This window comes from Microcaecilia unicolor, chromosome 2 (genome assembly GCF_901765095.1).
Source record: "Microcaecilia unicolor chromosome 2, aMicUni1.1, whole genome shotgun sequence".
NCBI lineage: Eukaryota > Metazoa > Chordata > Amphibia > Gymnophiona > Siphonopidae > Microcaecilia > Microcaecilia unicolor.
This window is the reverse complement of record NC_044032.1, coordinates 529,526,307-529,548,888: the sequence shown is the minus strand read 5'-3', so window position 1 is coordinate 529,548,888 and position 22,582 is coordinate 529,526,307.

Genomic DNA, 22,582 nt, shown 5'->3' with positions numbered 1-22,582 from the left:
GAAAACTACACTGGCTCCCAATCAAAGAACGCATTGCTTTCAAAATCTGCACTCTGGTTCACAAAATTATCTACGGTGAAGTTCCAGGATACATGACAGACCTGATCAACCTACCAACTAGAAACACATCTGAATCAATACGAACGTACCTAAAACTACACTACCCAAGCTGCAAAGGACTCAAATACAAATCAACTTACGCGTCCAGTTTTTCCAACATAAGCACAAAACTGTGGAACGCATTACCAAAAGCCTTGAAAAATACGAACAACCACCTAAACTTCCGGAAAACACTAAAAACTAACCTGTTTAAAAAGGCATATCCTACCGATCCAACATAAATGCCTGATCTCTGCAACACAACAAAACTAAAGAATGTAATGGACATAACACAACTCTTCCGTTGTACGATTCCCTAGTTTGGCTGTGCCACATGAACTTTATCTTACCACAACATCACTTTGTATTTGTTTACACCGGAGTCTGTAACGCCTCTCTGGTACTATGTAAGCCACATTGAGCCTACAAATAGGTGGGAAAATGTGGGATATAAATGTAATAAATACATAAACTCTGAATGATAACAGCACTCAAAAGAAGTGGAGAAAAAAAAAGACCTCAGAATCAAGGCTGAAGCTCACACAGAATAGAAAAGAGCTAAAGCTCAATAGAACCATCACACCAAGTGCAAAACCAGCAACCAGAGTGAAAACTGCATATAGAGTCACAAGCAAAATCAGCAAACACTCAGTTCGTATTATCACAGTCACAAATTTCACGGCACTTGTCTCCTCAATATCGCTACTCTTCATAGAGGTATCCACATGAGGCTTTTCCCAAACACCCAACAGGGGATGCCCATTTCGCTATTCTATAATGGGTGCTCATCTTTGACTTTATGGAATAGTGTTGAGCACCAATTTTGTTTGGCACTGATTTTTAAGTAAAGCAAAAAAAGCACAAAAGGACCTCCAAGAGCAGGACAATCAGAAATGATTTATTAGGAAGACCCGACACGGGCCCTTCAGGAGCAGGACAATGAAAAATTCCTTCAGCAGTAGGAACCAGTGTCAGGTCTTTCTAATAAAGATTTCTCATTGTGCTCCTTAAGGTCTTTTTGTGTTTTGTTTTTAGCTTTGCTTTGCTTGATTGGTGTACTTTGGACCGTCTCTTTTCTCCTGCCAATTTACACATTGCATTTTATAAAAACACATAGATGACTTTGATTCTTTATAAAATAGACTGAAAATAGGTGCCCACCTTACCTTTACACATAGATGACCTGCTATAAAATCACTCTCTATATGGATGATTGAAAAAATATTTATTCCTGTTTGTTTTGGAAATACTTGTAAAACAAACATGAGGAAATATTTTTTCACTCAACGAATAGTTAAGCTCTGGAACTCTTTGCCAGAAGAAGTGATTACAGTGGTTAACGCATCTGGATTTAAAAAAAGGTTTGGACAGATTCCTGGTGGAAAAGTCCATAGTCTGCTGTTGAGACAGACATGGGAAGCAACTGCTTGCCCTGGGATTTGTAGTATGAAGTGTTGCTGCAATTTGGGTTTCTGCCAGTTACTTGTCACCTAGCTTGGCCACTGTTTGGAAAACAGGATACTGGGCTAGATGGACCACTGGTCTGACCCAGTATGGCTACTCTTATGTTCTTATGTAACTCCTGGAGGTAGCCAGATAATGAATTTTAAATATTAACCTCGTGTTTCTTATTTACAATATAGCGTAGCATGGTTAAATATAAAACCAAAAACAGTTTTGAAAGAAAGTATGTATCAATGTTAATAAAATCTCCTACCACTGTTTTCTTTTGTGAAAGTCTGACCAAAGGAGACATTGATGTCTTGCATGTGTGTCAGATCAGAGATTGTCCACTTAGCCTTTTCTCTACTTAAACAACCCTACTGAGGCCATCCTGTTCCAAGAGGTCAACCGAGGTCATACAGAGCAGCAACTCTAGGTTTCTATTTTTACTGTGATTGACTGTACTTACAACATATCAGGAATACAAGAAATATTCACAATAAGGAATTGTTCATGTTTTGGCAAAACACTTAAACACTGTAATGCTTCAGTACTGTTTACACTAACAGTTGTTGTGGAAAGTAAGATTAGATTCATTCATTTGCTCTGTCACTTTACATTTATGACCAAATTCTATAAATGGCGCTAATAAATCAGGGCAATAAAAAAAGAGTGCTCAAAGTTAGGTGCAGTTTATAGAATAGCGCTTAGCACCAGGATCTGTGCCAACTAAACTTTAGTGTAAATCTTTAAACCTAAATTTGGTGCCTTCCCATGTCCACACCCCCTTTTTGGAACCACACGTGTGGATCCCGACACCTAAAAATGCATATGTACATTTTAATTAATGGCAATAAGCGCCAATAATTGATTATTAGCACCCAATTATCGGTACTAATTGCCTTGTTATTCAATTAAATTGCGCATACAAATTGGTCTCATGCCCAAATTTGCACACACAATTCTGAGCACTATATTTAGAATTTAGGAGTCAGAAAGCAATGCTATATTTGTGCACCAGAGATTAAACGTTGCATCCACATGTGAATGACATCTTCATTGCCACTTATGCATACACTTTCTCTAAGCACTAATCTATAAGGGCACATATAAGTGGTAGTGTGGACATCTGTGAGGGGAGCATACATATGGGTGGAGCTTGAGCAGGACATTGATGTGACTGCTATTGATGCACACACCTTATTGAATACTATTTATTTGTTTATTTAGATTTTGCTCACACCTTTTTCAGTAGTAGCTCAAGGTGAGTTACATTCAGGTACTCTGGATATTTCTTTGTCCCAGGAGGGCTCAGAATCTAAGTTTGTACCTGAGGCAATGGAGGGTTAAGTGACTTGCCCGAGATCACAAGGCGCAGCAGTGGGATTTGAACCGGCCACCTCTGGATTGCAAGACCAGTGCTCTAACCATGAGGCCACTCCTCCACTATAAGATGCATGCAAAGCTTGTCACATTTACATGGACTCATTTATGCCAACCATTGACCTGCTGTAAGTATGCATGGTGTAAAGAGTATGTAGGACAGGCCCCAAAGGAACCCTGGGATAGGCCAGAATACCCCCGTTATAGGCAGGCATTCCCCAGGAAAAAACTAGAAATAAAGAACTACAACTCCCAGCATGCCCCAAGGGAGACCGGGGATAAGAGAAACTATGTGCATTCCCAGGAGTCTCCAGAGGAGGGCCGCAGGGGAAGGAATAAGGCTGATTCTCCAACCTGGTGGAAGAGGTGGTGGAACAGGTGGGTGGAGAAAGAGGAGCCACCAAAGAGCCTTAATGAAAGAAAGGGTGAGCAGCTGGGAGAAGGGCGGGGCGAGGAGAATATGGATTGGGCTCCTGAGGAGAGAGAGGGAGAGAGTGAGCCTTGCCCTATGGAGTTGACTGAACCGGAGAACACCCTGGAAGAGCCGATGGACTTTTCAGCTCTGGCTCAGCGAAAGCCAAGGAAGTAGCGGGGCCAAGCTGGGTCAAGCGGGAGGAGGTCAGGTAGGAGTATGACTGACCAAGAGGGTGGGACCCTAGGCTTTGAGCCCGCGCAAAGCCATTACTGAATTGTGTTTTGAAAGCCTGGCTAAACTGAGCTGTGTTTTGAAAGCTTGGCTAGAACTGAACTGTGTTTTTGAAAGCCTGGCTAAATTGAGCTGTGTTTTGGAAAGCTTGGCTAGAACTGAACTGTTTTTTTTGAAAGCCTGGCTAAATTGAGCTGTGTTTTGCAAGCTTGGCTAGAACTGAACTGTGTTTTTGAAAGCCTGGCTAAATAGAGCTGTGTTTTGGAAAGCTTGGCTAGAGCTGAACTGTGTTTTGAAAGCCTGGCTAAAAGTGAACTGTGTTTTGGAAAACCCCATGACACTGAACAGGGTATTTTTCTTTTATTATTTGCTGCTACTCTTCCCCAGGAGGGAGGGAGAGGAAGCAGCTGTGGAAGCCTGGACTGGGCAATTAACCGGCTTGAAAAAGGTGAATGATAACTGAGCTTTGTTTTGTGTTTTGGGGCCACAACCGAGGGAAGGAGGGAAGCCCCTCCTAGGCCATAAGAAAAGTCATTGTTTCTGAGGGGAAAAGGAGCAGTACTGGAAGGTGTTCTTCAGGCTGTGGAGAGCTGCAACCGCTGAGAAAAGAGGATCCACTTTACAATTGGTGTCAGAAGTGGGATCGAGTCGCGGACCTGTCGCTCGAGGAGGCCAAGACCAGCAGGACAGAAAAGCCCGATGGAGGGGCCAACGCTGAGAAAGGCGCAGACCCGTCTGGGGTTCCGGTAAGCGGGGCCTAGATTGGGGGAAAAAAAGGGATCCTAGTAAAAGGGGAAACATAAGTAGTGAAACCGCACTTGGAGGTATCCTCTGTGTTTTTTTCCCACCAGGAGTCGCTGTTCCGGAGCAAAGATGGACCCCAAGGAGATCTTCGCTTGGATGACGATGCAGTTCCAGAAACAGCAAGAACTGACGGGGAAGATGGTGGAAGACTCCTTGACGGCGGCACGAGAGCAACAACAACCGGTGCTGAATATGCTCCAGGACTTTTTTCAGCGAGGGATCGAGGCTCCCAGGGGCGGTGGAGCAGGAGCAACCGGACAGGGGCCAGGAGGAAGCAGTGCGGTAGGACCTTTATCCCTGAACTCACTTACTTGGGGAAAGTTGTCTGAGCAGGATAATGTGGATGATTTCCTGACCGCCTTCGAGAGGGTGGCAGTGGCCGCAGGATGGCCACAAGAGCAGTGGGCCATGCGGTTAGTGCCTTCATTATCTGGGGAGGCTCTAGGAGCCTTTAGAGACTTGGCTCCTGGGGATGCCTCCAACTATGGGAGGTTGAGAGAGGCCATTAAAGACCGGTATGGACTGAGTACCCAGGCTTATAGGCGTAAGTTTCGGTCCACTAAATGGGAAAAGGGGGAAACCCCTAAAGCGCTGGCCACTAGACTGATGGACTTGGTAAAAAAATGGTTGGAACCTGATCGCCACACCACGGGAGAGATTCTTCAAGAATTAGTAGTGGAGCAGTTCCTGCAGGGCCTTCCCAGGGAGATTAGGGCAGGATTGGTCCAAAGGGGCTGTAAGACGGTGGAGGCCGTGACAGCCGGGTTGGAGTGTTATTTGGAAGCCCAACATTGGGGAGAACCCGACCTGGAGGGGGGTAAGCCCCGACCTGTGGGAGGCTGGGGTTCCAAAAGTTCCTTCTTTAAGCCAGATCCCCAGGGGGGGAAACCCGATTACGGCTGGGGTGGTAAAAAGCCCGTAGTGCCCTCAGGCCCTGGAAAAAAGGCCCCCTCGTATGAAGGAAAACTCTGTTATAAGTGTGGGAAGACTGGGCACTTCAGGAGGGATTGCCCAGGTCGAGAGGGATGGACCTCGCAGGTTGCCCAAGGGTTTAGGCCTCGGTATACTGCTAAGGTGGAGGTTGAGGGTTTACCGATTGTGGCCATGTTAGACTCCGGGGCAGACCAGTCCATGATCTCTAGGAGGTTATGGGAACAAATAAGAAAAAGGAGGACAGGAGGTAAGGATACCTATGAGGGAGCAGTGGCTATTCAATGTATACATGGGGCCAGTACTCGTTATACCCTCCATAGGGTTCACGTGAAGGGGCCCACAGGGGAGATAGAGATAGCCATTGCCGTTCTGCCCAGACTGCCACAGGAGATGATTTTGGGAAGGGACTGGCCCCCCTTTACCGAGTGTATTAGTGAAAAAAGAGTGTTGGTCACTACCCGCTCTCAGGCTCGGCGAGACCCTGAGGTTGAGGAAGAGGAAATAGGAGGTATTTTTCCTTTTCAAGGGGAGGTTTTAGGGGAGCCGGGAAAAGAGAGAAAGGGGAAAGCTTTGAAAAAAAAGGAGCAGAGGGGCAGACGGGAGGCCTTGGAGCAAGCAAGAAAAGAAAGTTATCTGCCAGTGGCCCCGAAAGAATTGAGCGAGCAGTTTCCCCAGTTTCATAGGGAGCAGGCCACGGACCCTACTTTAGAATATGCCTGGGAACGGGCCCGACAAGGGGAGGGCCAGGAAGCCCCGGGGTTCATGATAGAGGGGGACATTCTATATCGCAGGGTACCCAATTGGGAGAACTCTGAAGCGGGGAGACAGCTAGTAGTCCCCCAAGCTTTCCGTCCCCTAGTAGTAAGGCTCGCGCATGATCACCCTTTGGGGGGGCATAAGGGCTCCCAAGCTACCCTGACTCAGATATTGTGCCGGTTTTATTGGCCAGGAGTTTATGGGGAGGTGGAGAGGTATTGCAAGTCCTGCCCCAACTGTCAGAAGGTGGCAGACCAGCTACCGCCTAAGGCACCGTTAAAACCCCTTGCTAGAGTGGAACAACCGGGGAGGAGAGTAGCCATGGATATTATTGGCCCAGTAACAAAATCTCAGAGAGGCTTCCTCTACGTTTTAGTGGTTATGGATATGGCCACTAGGTACCCCTGGGCCATTCCTTTGAGAAGCATATCAGCGAAGGTCATTGCCAGGGAACTGATAAAAATCTTTTGTGAGGTGGGATTCCCCCAAGAAGTTTTGACCGACAGGGGGTCCAACTTTATGTCAAGTACCTTAAGGCAAGTGTGGGAGGCTTTTGGGATACAACATATCCGTACAGCGGCCTACCATCCTCAAACTAATGGGATGGTGGAACGTTTTAATAGAACTTTAAAGGGTATGTTAAAAAAAGCGTTAGGCGAGGATCGGACGGGTTGGGACCAACTGTTACCCTTCGTGCTATATGCCTACAGGGAGAAGGTGCAAGACTCATTAGGAGTTGCGCCCTATGAATTGATGTTTGGACGGAGGCCCAGGGGCATTTTAGATATTTTACAGGAACACTGGGTACCCCCGGACACCTCCGATCAGTCAGTGGTCGAATACCTACAGGATCTGAGGACCAGATTAGATAAGTTACAGGAATATTCCCAGGATATGCTTGAACAGAGCCAAAATCGTCAAAAGGAATATTATGATAAGGGTACTCGTGAGAGGGAGTTTGTAATAGGAGATAGGGTCCTTATCCTAATCTCGGAGGATCCTCATAAGTTTGCCTCTAGGTGGAAGGGTCCCTGGGTGGTGAGGAGGAGACTTGGGCCCCTTACATATGAGGTGGCGAACGAAAAGGGGCGGGTCCAAACCTTCCACGTTAACCTGATGAAACCCTGGGTAGCAAGGGTAGGCTTTCAGACCCGGGGAGATGAAAAGGAGGGAGAGGAGTTGGGACCGCAAATAAGAGATATTTTCAAGCCCGGTGAACCAGGGGTTAATCCCCGGTTGACACAAGTGCAAAAGAAAGAGATAGGAAGGCTCTTGAAAGGGTTTGATGATGTGTTGACGGCCTGCCCTGGAAATACTCACCTAGTGGAGCATGACATCATAACGGAAAGGGGTAAAGTAGTTCGGCAAAAACCATATAGGCTGTCCCCCATGAAAAGGAGGGAGGTGATAAAACAGGTCCAGGAAATGATAGACTTCGGGGTGATCGAAGAGTCAAATAGTCCCTGGTCAAGCCCAGTGGTGTTAGTACCAAAACCCGAAGGGGAGTGGAGATTCTGCATAGATTTCCGCCAGCTTAATAATATTTCTCAAGCAGATGCGTATCCTATATTGAGGAGCTGGTGGACAGGCTAGGATCTGCACAATATCTCACCACCCTGGACTTGACAAAAGGGTACTGGCAGATTCCCCTTACGTCAGGGGCACAAGCTAAGACCGCCTTTAGTACGCCCATAGGCCTGTATCAGTTCAAAAGATTGCCCTTTGGCCTTAATTCAGCAGCTGCAAGCTGCCAGAGGTTGCTGGACAGGGTTCTCCGACCACATCAGGCATATGCCGCCGCCTATATGGATGATGTGGTAATACATAGTGGAGACTGGAACACCCATTTAAACCAGGTAGAGGCAGTGCTGCAGGCTTTTAGGGAGGCAGGTCTCACCCTGAACCCAAAAAAATGTTATTTTGCGCAGTACAGGGTGAAGTATTTAGGGTATAATGTGGGAAGGGGAGAGGTCCGGCCCTTATTGAATAAGGTTAAAAGCATCCAAGAGTTTCCCAGACCAAACACCAAGAAACAACTGCGTAGATTCCTGGGGATGGTAGGGTATTACCGCAGGTTCATCCCTCATTTTTCTGCAATGGCCACTTCCTTAACTGACATGCTGAGAGGGAAGAATCCGGACCACTTGAGGTGGGGAGGGGAGGAGTTGAGGGCATTTGAACAGATGCAGAGGGCCCTGTGCCAGGAACCTGTGCTGAAGGCAGTTGATTTTGAAAAGCCCTTTATCCTTCAAACAGATGCTTCAGGGAGGGGGTTAGGCGCAGTGCTGTCCCAAGAGCATAAAGGGGAGGAACACCCGGTGCTTTATTTAAGCCGGAAGCTCCTGCCTCATGAGGAACATTACTCCATCATAGAAAAGGAGTGTTTAGCCATACGATGGGCAGTGCAGGAGTGTAGTGTCTATTTAGAAGGGAGAAAATTTAAGTTGGTAACGGACCATGCTCCCCTGAAATGGTTGAATGTAATGAAGAATAATAATGGCAGACTAATGCGTTGGTACTTAGCATTGCAGCCTTTCCAATATGCTGTGGAGCATCGTCCCGGGCAATGTTTAGGAAATGTTGATGCTCTGTCCCGGGTGGAGGAGGAGGAGGAGGAGGAAAAAGAATGCGGGGGTGGAAATTTAAGGGGGGGGTATGTAAAGAGTATGTAGGACAGGCCCCAAAGGAACCCTGGGATAGGCCAGAATACCCCCGTTATAGGCAGGCATTCCCCAGGAAAAAACTAGAAATAAAGAACTACAACTCCCAGCATGCCCCAAGGGAGACAGGGGATAAGAGAAACTATGTGCATTCCCAGGAGTCTCCAGAGGAGGGCCGCAGGGGAAGGAATAAGGCTGATTCTCCAACCTGGTGGAAGAGGTGGTGGAACAGGTGGGTGGAGAAAGAGGAGCCACCAAAGAGCCTTAATGAAAGAAAGGGTGAGCAGCTGGGAGAAGGGCGGGGCGAGGAGAATATGGATTGGGCTCCTGAGGAGAGAGAGGGAGAGAGTGAGCCTTGCCCTATGGAGTTGACTGAACCGGAGAACACCCTGGAAGAGCCGATGGACTTTTCAGCTCTGGCTCAGCGAAAGCCAAGGAAGTAGCGGGGCCAAGCCGGGTCAAGCGGGAGGTCAGGTAGGAGTATGACTGACCAAGAGGGTGGGACCCTAGGCTTTGAGCCCGCGCAAAGCCATTACTGAACTGTGTTTTGAAAGCCTGGCTAAACTGAGCTGTGTTTTGAAAGCTTGGCTAGAACTGAACTGTGTTTTTGAAAGCCTGGCTAAATTGAACTGTGTTTTGGAAAGCTTGGCTAGAACTGAACTGTTTTTTTTGAAAGCCTGGCTAAATTGAGCTGTGTTTTGCAAGCTTGGCTAGAACTGAACTGTGTTTTTGAAAGCCTGGCTAAATAGAGCTGTGTTTTGGAAAGCTTGGCTAGAGCTGAACTGTGTTTTGAAAGCCTGGCTAAAAGTGAACTGTGTTTTGGAAAACCCCGTGACACTGAACAGGGTATTTTTCTTTTATTATTTGCTGCTACTCTTCCCCAGGAGGGAGGGAGAGGAAGCAGCTGTGGAAGCCTGGACTGGGCAATTAACCGGCTTGAAAAAGGTGAATGATAACTGAGCTTTGTTTTGTGTTTTGGGGCCACAACCGAGGGAAGGAGGGAAGCCCCTCCTAGGCCATAAGAAAAGTCATTGTTTCTGAGGGGAAAAGGAGCAGTACTGGAAGGTGTTCTTCAGGCTGTGGAGAGCTGCAACCGCTGAGAAAAGAGGATCCACTTTACAATGGATACATTTTGGCTGCACCAATGCCGCTTTGCACTAGTACTCTAGAATGGAATCTGAGCACCCAGATGCCGTTATAGAATTGGCTCGACCTACACTGCATCAAGGCTCCTAAATGTGGGCCAGTTTAAGGAATTGCCTCCTTAGCCCAGTTAACAAGAACTTTCTTGTTAACTGAAGGCATTGAACTTCATCTATAGGTCCTCAGAACTGAACCTAGACCAGAAGTTATTGAAACCAAGATCATCTATTTCTAAAGTAGAAACTTGAGTTTCCTTCATCAGCTCTTTGGGAAGGAATCTACACAAATAGGAAACCAAAGCCTCTACAATGGCCAGTATCTAGCAACAAAGGAGGCTTTGAGATGTATTTCAGGTACAACAGAAAATATGAGGTCATAGAAAGAAGTGGAAACTCACACCTGTACAATCTGGATGGTGATTTGAGACAAGTATTGAGGACTTCTTTAAATCATGGAAAAATCTGTTGTTTCTGTTGCCTTTGTTTCTGTTATCACTATGGGACCTAGACTGAAAAAAAGTAAAGGAATTCTGTTCAGAAGGAATGGATCCTCAGAAGCTTAGCGGAGATTGGATGGCAGAGCCGGTGGGGGGCAGGGCTGGTGGTTGGGAGGTGGGGCTAGTGCTGGGCAGACTTCTACAGTCTGTGCCGTGAAAATGGCAGATACAAATCAAGGTCAGGTATACATAAAAAGTAGCACATATGAGTTATCTTGTTGGGCAGACTGGATGGACCGTGCAGGTCTTTCTCTGCTGTCATCTACTATGTAGCCAAAAAAATAAACAGGATGCTAGGAATTAGTAGGAAAGGGATGGTAAATAAGACCAAGAATATTATAATCCTTCTGTATTGTTCCATGGTGCAACCTCACCTTGAGTATTGCATTCAATTCTGGTCATCATATCTCGAAAAGGATATAGTAAAATTAGAAAAGGTTCACGCTGCTGTTTCATGTAGAATGTTTTTTTTTGGTTTGTTTAAGTTAATTCTCTATTTAACATATAGCACCCCCCTCCAATTTGATCCATTCTATCATTGTGATAAAATTTGTACTCTGATAACATAGTTTCCCATTGATTGTCCTCTTTCCACCAGGTCTCTGAGATGCCTATTTACCTCTTCATTTAGTGCTATATACTTCAACTCTCCCATCTTAATTTTTAGGCTTCTAGCATTTGTATAGAGACACTTGTATTTTTTTCCAAGCATCTACAAGCTTCTTTGAAGTTGATGGGGATAGTTTGCATCCTTGACTCTGTTCTCCCATGAAATACTACTGGCTTTCATTCACCATTATTGAAACCTCTCTATAGGGATTCCCTAATCTAATCTGGAATTTGTATACAGTACAATTCCCAGCAGGAGGTTTGAAGTGGTTTACAGAGTCAGGTTAGTGCATGGCTAGGGGAGTGAAGGAGCAGTTGGGGGAAGTTTAATAGCTGAATATCGTCATTATCCATATAGTTGCTATTGGTCAGCAATGTACATGTATATTCCATGTCATTCACTGTAATTATGGTGGTGCTGAATATATGTTTTTAAAATGCATTGGCTGGCATTAAGAAAACCTGCTATCCACCTATATTGAATATTGAGCCAGTTAGGTTTTTTAGAATTACATTCAAAATGATTTTCCAGAACTACAGAAAATAAAAGAGGTGGAATTAGCATAAATTCTGAAAAGATGAGTGGTTACGCCAATCATCAAGGTTTCAAACATAGCTCCTGTCCAATTTGCATATTTTTCATACACATTCATAATTCAGTTATCTTTAAAATAGGCAAAGAATGGGAAAGGACATCCCATCAGACTAATTGCAGTTCTGTTGCATAGACACTCTTTGGGGCAGGAAAACTTAAAATTCATTCTCTCCCTCTAATTCACTTGCAGCAGTTTTTTTATGTCACAGATGTGCAGTGTTTGCACCTTCTGCACACTCTCCCTTCCTGTTGTATTTTATTATGGTAAAATGTATTTTTTCTCTTATTAATTCAATTGCTATACTCATTGTAACCTATGTCACCTTGAGGGGCATTTTCGAAAGAAATGTCCAAGTTGTGATTTGGACGTCTTTGCAAAACGTTGAAATACAGGGGTGGGGAAAATTTTCAAAAAAAGATAGACATCCAGCTTTCATTTCGAAAATACCGTCAGAGATGCCCAAATCCTTAAATTTGGAAGTCCCTAGATTTGGACATCCTTGGATTTGAATGTTTCTGACTTTCTGCGATTTTCGAAACCAAAGATGTCCACGTCAAAAACATCCAAATGCAAGCCATTTGGACGTGGGAGGAGCCAGCATTCATAGTGCACTGGACCCCCTGACACGCCAGGACACCAACCTGGCACCCTAGGGGGCACTGCAGTGGACTTCATAAATTGCTCCCAGGAACATAGCTCCCTTATACTGTGTGCTGAGCCCCCCCAAAACCCACTACCCACAACTGTACACCACTACTATAGCCCTTAGGAGTGAAGGGGGGCACCTATATATGGGTACAGTGTGTTTGTGGTTGGTTTTGGAGAGTTTGCTGTTTCCTCCACAAATGCAACAGGTTGGGGGGGGGGGCGGGGTATGGGCCTGGGTCCGCCTGTCTGAAATGCACTGCAGTACCCACTAAAACTGCTGCAGGGACCTGCATGCACTGTCATGGACCTAAGTATGACATCTGAGGCTGGCATAGAGGCTGGCACAAAATATTTTTAAAGATGTTTTTTGAGGGTGGGAGGGGGTTAGTGACCACTGGGGGAGTAACGGGAGGTCATCCTCAATTCCCTCCGGTGGTCATCTGGTCATTTTGGCCAACTTTTTGTACCTTATTCGTAAAAAAAACACGTCTGGGTGAAAACGTCTAAGTGTTCGTCAGGGATGTCCTTACTTTTTTTGATTATGGGTCAAAGACGTCCAAGTGTTAGGCACACCCAAGTCCCACCTTCTCTATGCCTCTGACACGCCCCCTTGAAATTTGGACGTCCTTGTGACGGACTGCAGTTGGAGACGTCCAAAATCGTGTTTTGATTATACCGATTTGGACGTCTCTGAGAGAATGACATCCATCTTCCATTTTATGCCAAAAGATGGATGTCCTTCTCTTTTGAAAATGAGCCTGTGTGTCTTCAGCTCCCTCTGCAATGTTTATATTTTTATATTGTAAACCACATAAATATTTTTCATGCGTGGTATTTCAAATGAAGTTAAAATGTGAAATAAAACTCTTTGGGCCCTGTTTACTAAGATGTGCTAACGTTCTTAGCGCACAACTAAAATTAGTGCACACTAAATGCTAGAGATAACCATATATTCCTATGGGTGTCTTTAGTGTTTAGCGTACACTAAAAGTGTTAGCGCACCCTTAGTTCTACTTAGTTAACAGGGTCCTTTATCTCAGGACTGTGGGCAACCACAGCCCTAGAGGACCACAACCCAGTCAGGTTTTCAAAAGAGTTTCACAATTAACATGCAAGAGATCAATTTGCATAAAATGGAAGCAGTGCATGGAAATCAATATCATGCATATTCACTGTGGACATCTTGAAAACCTGATTGAGTTGTGGCCCTCGAGGACCGTGCTTGCCCACCCCTATTTTACCTGTTGTATGTTACTAGTTTTCTGTTGACCACCGAGCTAGAACCATTTTCCATGATTCATTAGAGTTTCAACACTTCTTTAGAGTCATGAAAGATCCAGAAGAAAAGACACAGACAGATGCGGTTCCTCGTAAGAAAACCTGAAGTAAGGAGGAGTTTATGAACTACAAACCATTTAATCTGACCTTAGTGGTCATTAAATTACTAGAATCACTGCTGAAACAGGATATTACAGTTTCTAGAATTCAGTGGATTACAGGATGAAGAGAATGGTTTAAGAAAAATAGATCTTGTTGGCGGAATCTTATCAATGTTTGTAATTGGGTGACCAAAGCTTTGGATTGGTAAAATTACAGATATTAAAACCAAATTTAGATAAAACTTAGAATTTTGAACTGACACATTCAGATTGTGTACAATTCCAGCAGTACTCTAGAAAAGGATCTGTCAATGTGGAGCCTTTCTCAAAATGCATGCAGGAGTGCACTTCTGTGTGCTGCCAAATGCTGCATTAGCATCCATTTTACAAGGAGACAGGAGAGCTATGGGACAGTAGGGGTTGTGGTTGGAGGCCCATTCTTGTGTAATACCCTGGAAAAGGCAACATGGTTCACACAACATTCCACCGAGTAATATTGCCAGAACGTGTGTGTGTGTTGTTTTTTTAAGAAACACACTTAAAACATATCCTTTAGAAACTTGTAGGCTGACCTTCAATAAAGTTCCACACATTTCTATTTTTTGAGTTGTTTAAGTTTTATAAGACTGAAGTGCTTCAGATTCCAAAATATCATTTGTTTTTGCTTTTAAAAGTTTTCTATGAGCAGTGTTGGATCTCTAATAAAAATAGCAGATTTTGCTTTAAATCTTACCAAGAAGCTCAGAATTTCTGAGGAAGTACATCAGAGAAAGATGCCTAGCTGGTATCTTTGTTTTCTAGAATCTGGACAGAGATTGAATCTTCAATATTTTTAAATTTAATTTATGTTTAACTCCTTTTTCTTTTTTTAAAGAAGTAATGTTTTTGGCATAGAAATCGATCTGGATATTTGATAATTGATTCAGTCCAGAAGAAATATATATTTTTTACTCTCTTTGCACCACACTCAAAGTGCAATTAACATCATAAGTCCACAGAAAAGTTAATTCCCAAGGAACTTATCATCCCAAATTTACACTTAAATTATTGTTAAAATTTTGAATCAATATTTGGAGCACTCTATTTACTATATAAACTGCTGTGTAAGGCCATAACTACATGACTTGCAAAGCAGAAAAAAAATATAATAATATAAAGAGTAGCCCCCCATGTCTATCTTACAATCCCTGGTGGTTTTGTGGTATAATCAGGGATGTCCCAATCATGGAGCCATTTTTTACAGCACAGCAGGATTAACTAGTGATCACTCCTGCCCCAACTACACCCCTAGACCACAAGAAATTGAATGATAGGCTCAGGAAGGTCTATAGTTGTGGGGGGGGGGGGGGGGGGCATACAAGGAGATCCAGGAGGAGAGGCAACTCCTGCTTGGGTGGGATACAAATGGGACAAAGCACAAAATTTCAGTTTTCACCAAAAACATCTGACTGTTTTTGGCTGAACCAAAAACATGACCAAAAATTAAAATTACTTTTTGGCCAAAAGCACTACTGGGCTAAAAAAAGGATTTTGGAATGCTTTCAGCACCATGAACGAAGCCAAAATTTGGTTGGCCTTTATTCTGAAAAACTACCTTCCCTCTACATGGATACAAGTACTCAGGCTCCTCCACAAAATACATAGGGGTCCATTTACTAAGCTGTGGTAAGCACTAACATACGCTTATTGTAGGTGCCCTGCGGTAGTGTTCTGTTCGGCACATGCTACCCAGGTGCTACAAGTTTTGTGTTTCTAGGGCAGAGAGTAGGCATGGCCAGCACTAATCAGTTAACACAGCTGCATCACTCTTCACTAACTGATTAGCATGTGAGCCCTTACTGCCTAATAAATAGGTGGTGGAAAGGGTGCCCACACTAAGGGGGTCTTTCACAAAGCAACGCTAGCATTTTTAGCTCATGCTACAAATCAGCTGGCACTAAGGCCAAGATACACTAAAAAATCGTTAAAGCCTTTCCCTTACCGATTCCCTTAACGAATCAGTAAGGAACGGGCATGCATCAAGGAAAAGGAATGCAAATGAGCTGCTCGTTGTAGTTCACTTGCATTCTCTATTCCATCGGTAAACAGTCGGCTAGTCAGCCAGTCGAGCATGCGCAGAGCAGCCAAGCATTATGCTGGCTGCTCTGTGCATGTCAAATACACCTCTGTGCCACCCGAAAGGAAGACGCCGCGCCGCTCCCCCCCTCCATGGCCTGCTGCAGGAAGGCTCCAATGCAGCTCGATCGTAGCAGGAGAGTGCAGTTGAGGACGTCCATCCAAAAAGATGACCTTTTTGGACGTCCCCCCTCCCCCCCGCAATAATAAAAACGTCCTTTTTTGACGTCCTTCACTCAGCTGAGAGACCTGGAAATCTCTGAGCCAATCACAGCGCATTTAGCTCAGCTAAACGCGTTGTGATTGGCTCAGAGACTTCAAGGTCTCTCAGCTGAGTGAAGCACATCCAAAAAGGACGTTTTTATTATTGGGGGGGGGGAGGACATCCAAAAAGGACATCATTTTGGATGGACGTCCTCAACTGCACTCTCCTGCTACGATCGAGCTGCATCGGAGCCTTCCTGCAGCAAGTCGTGGAGGGGGTGAGCGGCGCGGTGTCTTCCTTTCGGGCGGCACAGGTTTTTATTAAGTGAAGGACGTCCAAAAAGAATCTCTTTGGAGTGGGTTTTTTTTCAGGTGAAGGACGTCCAAAAAGGACATCCCTGATGACATTTGTTTTTCCGATTTGTCCCAACGAGAGGTGTAGACTTCCCGTTAGGTTTTTCACGGTAAGGGGATCGGAAAACCATAGTGCATCTCATAATAGCCTTGCAATAGCCTTTGGATCATCTGCATTCCATTTTCGTTAGCTGCTACCATGATCGGAAAATGGCTCGGAGAAGCCTTTAGTGCATGCCGGGGTTTGCTACTTGCTCGTTAATGGCTCGTTAAGTTTAGTGCATCTGGCCATAAATGCTGAGATGCCCATTACATTCCTATGGGCATCTCAACATTTAGTGCCTGCTGATTTTTAGTGTGAGCTAAAAATGCTAGCGCTGTTTTGTAAAAGACCCCCTAAGGGCCACATGCTAATTGGGAAATTAGTGCATGGCCATTAATGGGGGAAATAGAAAATGCGGCCATTTTACTGCTGCGTTAAAATTGGTCTCAGGAAATTCATGTACTACTGCAGGCCACTTTTTACCTACCTGAAGAGGAGGCAATCCCAGGGCATGTGGGTCAGAGGAGTGTAAGCTGGCTGTTTCATCACTGAAATTATTTTCAGCAATGACTCTAAAGTCTTTATCATCATTTCATTTGTTGTGCAGGATCATTAGTTTTAAGAAGACTCAGCAGTGTTCTCCTGATGAAGGCTGTCATGCTGAATCAAGGCCTGAGTTGAGGACACCCAGCTGGGACTTGCATAGTTTGGAAGAAGAATAAACTATTACTGTTTTATCCATCTTAGTACCTAGTGTTCTTCCACTTCTGCGTTTTCCCCCTACGAGGAGGAGAATAACAAGCAGAACTTGTATTTTCACATTTATACAAGTTATATTCTGTGGAAGAAATACCTACAGAAAAAAAAAAAAAACAGGCACCAATATCTTTGCTCCAGGGCAATTTTCAAATGATGATTATTATTATTATTTGTTACATTTGTATCCCACATTTTCCCACCTTTTGCAGGCTCAATGTGGCTTACATATAACCGTTAACAGCGTTAGCCGATTACGATCTGAACAAATACATGGTATGAGTGAATACAATGTGATATTGTGGTAGAATGAGGTGCATGTAAGGTAGGTACAGTTGGGGGGAACTTAGAGAGGAAAAGGGGGAAGAAGAGACAGGTAATAGTTGGTAAAAGTGCATATGCTTTCCTTTTGAGAACATATGCAAAATCCATGCTTAAAAATATCTAAGGACTTTGCATTAATGCAGGCAGTTTGAGAATTATTCATATATCATTGTTGCAAAACAAGACAAAATCCTCTTATAGACCCCAAATTCTCAATTCAAAGTCATAAGTCCTCTCCCTCCACCTTCACACATACACAGAAAGTCAAGAAACCTCCTTCAAGGTTACATTCCTTCCAGACACACACCCAATGTCTTCAGAATAGGCACTTTTATTCAGAAGTTGCCTCCTTTCTCTCCTTTCTTCCCTTACTGGAAAGCCAAAGAGAATCTTTGTCTTCCCCACCCAACCTGCATGGCTGCATAATTTAGAATAGCATCCCACTTAATAAAATACCACTAGACATCATAACTCTCACTGTAGCAGTTATGCTGGTCCTTCAGAGTTATCCTACCAGCATAGCTGCTACAGTGAGAATAATTTAATGATAATAATTAATAATAAGCCCTTTCTGCCGGGGAAAGAAAATAGACTTCTGGAATGGTAAGTGCTCATTTTACAGGGGTAAATCCTGATGGGAGGACATCTTGTCAGATGGTTCTCTGTATTTTCACAGGGGTTGAAATTGGGAGTTGGTAATGATAGAGATACTTTTTGCATTCTTGTGTTGGGATAGGAGGGTGGCAGCCCTGGAAGGGACTTCATTAAATGTTCTGCAGTGAATTGGGACTTTGATAGGATTCTGCAGTGAAGGAGGGATGGGATGGTAAACATAATCTTTGTAACAATGGATTTGGTGAAATGAGATTTAGCTGCTCTAGAGGGCTAGATTGTGAAAGGGGCCAGTCTAGCTGCCTAAAACAAAAGTTAGCTAGATCACTTTTAAAATCTACCCTAATGTCTCAAAGTTCAGATACAGATAGGGCATGTTTGAAGGATCATTTACATAGGAAAATAGCTATTTATGTGCACATATCTGTTGTTTGAAAAATTCCAACCCTGCAAACAGATAAATTCTTCAACGAGTAATTTTAAGAGGGCAAGTAGGTGCCTAGTTAGGCATTATTTTATAAAGAAACATAGTGGCATATTTTCAAAGTGCTTAGGGATGTGTTTGCTAAGGCGCGTTAGCATTTTTAATGCACCTTTAAAGTTAAGGTGTGTTAAATGCTAATGCACCAATACATTCCTATGGGCACATTAGAGTTTAACGCGCACAAATCATTAACACACATTAGAAACACTAATGAGCCTATAGCGTGCCCTAGTAAACACAGCCCTTAAACTTACAAAGTTACTTAGGAACCTATGGAACTTTGCAAGTCTAACTTTACTAAGCTGTGGTAAAAAGTGACCTGTTGCAGTGTAGGCATGCATGTTTACCATGTCTACAAAAAAGGACTTTTTAAAAATGGGACGGGAAAAGGGCATGTGGTAAAACTGAAACCAGCACGTGCCAAAAACTGGCCTGAGCCCTTAATGCCACCCATTGATCTAGCGCTAAGGGATCATGCGCTACATGTGCGGTGACCAGTCGGCACATGCCAACTGCTGATTAACGCCAGAAAGGCTGCGCGTGGGAGGAAATAAATAAATAAATCATTCAGGTATTACATTCAGGTATTATGGGCATGCACCAAATCTGAAATTACCGCCAGAGGGATGCGGTAGCCTGGCAGTAATTTCAGATTTGGTCAACTGGTGGTACTGCACACACACGGAGAGCCTAATGTGCCTTTGTAAAAGTGACCCTAAGTGCTTTGAACATGAGCCCCATTGACACCTATAGGCTAGAGTCTATATATGGTGCAAAAAAAATCAGCATTGAAAAAGGCGCTATTCTGTAAGCTGCTCTTAAATTTAAGTGTGGTTTATAGAATAGTGCGTATGCCAGGGAATCACACCTAACTTTAGGTGTGGCAATTTGCACAAACTGAAACATGGTACAAATGTAGGTGCATATCCCCATTATTCTGTAACAACGTGTCTTCATTTTAGGAACACCCCATTATGTCCATGAACCTCCCTTTTCTGCACTCCCTTTTTCAGATCCCGTGCCTAAATTTACACACATAAATGCCAAGTAAATCTAATTAGTGCCAATTAATGCTTGTTAAAAAGCCAGTTATTGGCACTAATTAGCTTGTTCAATCAAATTGAATGCACACATTGAGGGCACACCAAAATTTGTATGTGCAATTTTTGGCAACTTTTATAGAATTAGGGGGTATATGTCTTTATAAAATACTAACAAAAGCAGCAGAAATTGCATCTATCTTGCAGGCATGGACACAGTCTGCTCTCAAGCAGGGGTAAATGTCCAGATTTTTCAAGCATTCTTGTAGAATAGCATATTTTTAAATCTATATCTGTATATGCAAATTCTATCTATGTTCCGCCCAAACTCCACCTCATACATGATTACTGGCAAAGTAGTGCATACTTTTACGCCAGTTGTCATATTATTATATCAGCATTGAGTGGAGGCATTGCTGGTGAGGTCACTATGGTAGAGGAATGCAAACTGTGTGCTTTACAGTTTCAAGCAATACAAAAGGATGACGTATCTGGAAAAGAAAAAGTAGGTGTAAATCTATACAGCCAGTTCTCCAAGAGAAAATATGTCCACATTTTCCCCTTGAAAGCTGGTGTAAAATCTGTTGTTAAAGTGCCCCTGCATTTTGAACGTACCCATGTTGCTCTGAAAATCGCCCCTTTTACTGTTGGACTTAGATACTAAATGCAAAACCTTTGAAAATGTCATTGTTTCTCTTAAGGAAGAATACCTCTGTTGGGTATTTAGGTAAGTCTGGAATTTGTTGGAGAAGGTTTGGGTCTTTTAAAATCCTTATATGTGAAATATTTAACTATATTAGAAACTTGTAGCTTTGCCAGTGCACTTCTGCTGTTTTCTGAAGGGACCAATTCTTGATAAGAGAATTTAGTTTCCATGTCCTTGGCCTGTCTACTGATGTACCTGAACTAAAGTGCCAATTAACTCAAATTGCATGTTGACATTGATACACTGAACACTACCAACTCATTTAACATAAATTACTGAACATCTTTTAGGTGGTAAGGATTTTAAGTAATTACACACCTAAAATGGATTTAAATGGTCACAGAATAACTTGGCAAGTGCCATAATAGAGGACTGTTACTAGCACTATAGACTTTGTATTTTATTGCATTAATTGATGTTAATCTTATGTTTAATATCCCCTTAACATCAATATTACAAAACAATATACACAGGTCAAACATGTTTAATGACATGCCTAGAAACATAAAATAATGCAAAAAATGCAAAATTACAAATATCTCAAAATTATTTCAGCCATAGCCTCACATATGTCAACTTCCAGCATTCATGTCCTCTAGATTTTACACCTTCAGACTGAACATTTCCACATTTATTTCAGTTTTCCAAGTGAGATCTATCCTGAGTCCATCAAAAATCTAAAATTTCAGGGACAGCTTGGATTTATCTAGTTTGGTTCATCTGAATTTTAAGCAAATTATCTCAGATTTTAACGTGAATTGGCTGAGATTTGAGATCTAGATATTTTTGTACCTAATCTATGACTTCCTGTAGAAACATTCAGCAACATTACCATTAGCACGTTTTTTTTTTCTATAACACTGGTGGAGTGTAAATACTGGCGCCTAAGTTAGGCATGGAATGATGTATTCTATAACCGTGCCCCCCCCCACCAATGCTTTCCTGTACACCCCTCCCCATCCCAATGCTCTCCTGTACAGCACCTCATGATGTCTTCTATAGTCCCCCCCCCCCCCCCGGCCCCTGATGCTCTCCTTCACACACACACACACACCCTGTTGCTCTTCCCTACATAGCCCCCTGATGTTCTCTTCTACAGCCCCCCTGCTTGATGCTCTCCCCTACGTAACCCTCCCACCTGATGCTCTCCTCTACAGCCTCCACCCTAAGCTCCCCCAGCCCAACCAACCTGAATCAGGCAGAGCTGGCCCAGAGGAAGGTGAATCCCAGCAGTCTCGCAGTAGCAGAACTCAAAGAGAGCAGCGCCCCTGCACTGCTTCTGAGAAGGGGGATTTTTGTGCAGGGTAGCAGTGGCCCTGCAGTAGCACAGAAGCTGGACACAAAATCTCACAGGGCCCAGCCAGTCTGGCAGAAGTGGTAATGGCTGAAAGTACAGCAGCATGAGCTGCTACTGAAGAAGGTCTTTTGTCAGTCTGTGCAGTGCCGGAGACAGGCAATTTTGGCAGCTTCTGTCTCCTCGGCTCGTAACCTTGGGGTCATTTTTGATTCCTCTCTCTTCTTCTCTGCGCATATTCAACAAATCGCTAAAACCTGTCATTTTTTTATCTACAACATTAGCAAAATCCGCTCCTTCCTTTCTGAATACGCTACCATAACCCTTATCCAAACCCTTTTCACCTCTCACTTGGATTATTGCAATTTACTTCTCAATGGTCTTCCTCTCAACCATCTCTCTCCTCTCCAGTCTGTCCAAAATTCTGCAGCATGACTTATTTTCCACCAAAATCGTTATACCCACACTAGCCCACTCCTCAAGTCACTTCACTGGCTCCCTGTCCGCTTCCGCATATAGTTCAAACTTCTTTTACTGACCTTTAAATGCATCCATTCTGCAGGCCTCCCCCCCCCCCCCCATTACTTCTCCACTCTCATCTCTCTCTACATTCCTCCCCGTGAACTCCGCTCACTGGACAAATCTCTCTTGTCGTCCCCCTTCTCATCCACTACTAACTCCAGGCTTCGTTCCTTTTCCCTCGCGGCACCTTATACGTCTAGCTCCATCTCTACCTGTTTTCAAGTCTATGCTGAAAACCCACCTTTTCACCACTGCTTTTGGCTCCTAACCACTACTTAATTACCTCCCCTTGTTCCTTCTCACCCAGTACTTCCCTCAACCTTAATTGTCTTATCTGTCTGTATATTTTTTAGATTGTAAGCTGTATTGAGCAGGGAGTGTCTCTCTGTGTCAGGTGTTCAGTGCTGCGTGCATCTGTTAGCGCTATACAAATGTTAATAATAATAATAATAAGGTGAGCAGAGGAGGCAGCAGGAGGAACAGACACTGCACGAGGCACTAAGAAGGCTGAAGAAAGTTATATGTCATACAAT